The sequence below is a fragment of the Psittacula echo genome (genome assembly GCF_963264785.1).
Source record: "Psittacula echo genome assembly, chromosome: 30".
Classification (NCBI taxonomy): domain Eukaryota; kingdom Metazoa; phylum Chordata; class Aves; order Psittaciformes; family Psittacidae; genus Psittacula; species Psittacula echo.
Window position 1 is genome coordinate 697,302 of NC_137765.1, and position 1,369 is coordinate 698,670.

A 1,369-nucleotide genomic window follows, 5' to 3' on the forward strand; every position below is an offset into this window, starting at 1 on the left:
CCTCCCATACCCCCCCATAACCCCCCATTCCACCCATACCCCCCAACCCCCAAACCCCATTCACCCCATCCTACCTCCCTACCCCATTTACCCCATACCCCCAATTTCCCCATTACCCCCATTACCCCCATTACTACCCCCATTACCCCATTACCCCCATTACTCCCATTACCCCCATTACCCCCATTACTCCCATTACCCCCATTACCCCCATTACCCCATTACCCCCATTATCCCCATACTCCCATTACCCCCATTACCCCCATTACTCCCATTACCCCCCGTTACCCCCATTACCCCCATTACCCCCATTACCCCCATTATCCCCATTACTCCCATTACCCCATTACCCCCATTACCCCCCATTACCCCATTACCCCCATTACCCCCATTACCCCCATTACCCCCCATTACCCCATTACCCCCATTACCCCCATTACCCCCCATTACCCCCATTACCCCCCATTACCCCCCATTACCCCCATTACCCCCATTACCCCCATTACCCCCCATTACCCCCATTACCCCATTACCCCCATTACCCCCCATTACCCCCATTCCCCCCCATTACCCCCATTACCCCCATTACCCCCCATTACCCCCATTACCCCCATTACTCCCATTACCCCCATTATCCCCATTACCCCCCATTACCCCCATTACCCCCATTACTCCCATTCCCCCCATTACCCCCATTACCCCCATTACTCCCATTACCTCCATTACTCCCATTCCCCCCATTACCCCCATTCCCCCCATTACCCTCATTACTCCCATTACCCCCATTACCCCCATTACTCCCATTACCCCCATTACTCCCATTCCCCCCATTACCCCCATTCCCCCCATTACCCCCATTACTCCCATTACCCCCATTACCCCCATTACCCCCATTACCCCCATTACCCCCAGGTACCTCTCCTCCCGCGGGCTCCTGCCGGGCTCGGGCCCGCCGCGGCTCCCAGCGCTGCCGGACGCTGCCTGCCGGGACGCTCAGTACCAGCGCTGGGCGCTGCAGGGGTGGCCGGGCCGCAGCGGGCACGACGCGCCCATGGTGGCCCTGGAGGCGCTGCTGGCGGCGGGCGGCGCCTGGGCGGAGCTGTGCGGGCGGGCGGCGCTGCACGGCGGGGACAGCGACAGCACCGGCGCCATCGCGGGCGGCTGCTGGGGGCTGCGCTGGGGGCTCGGCTCCGTCCCCGAGGGGCTCCTGCGGGGGCTCGAGTACGGGCAGAGGCTGCGGGAGGCGGCCCGCGGGATCCATGCGGCCGCGTGGGGGCGGCAGAGAGGAGCGGGGACGGGGGGAGAGGGGACGGGGGGAGAGGGGACGGGGGGAGAGGGGACGGGGGGAGAGGGGACGGGGGGAGAGTGA

The 1,369-nt window shown here is 63.5% G+C and overlaps 1 pseudogene across 1 annotated transcript; it reads left to right on the forward strand.

Moving 5' to 3' along the window:
• The first annotated feature begins 910 nt into the window (after window positions 1–910).
• Window positions 911–1,369, forward strand: LOC308231081 (inactive ADP-ribosyltransferase arh2 pseudogene; annotated as a pseudogene). The gene has a single exon. The product of its transcript is annotated as an inactive ADP-ribosyltransferase arh2 pseudogene (transcript).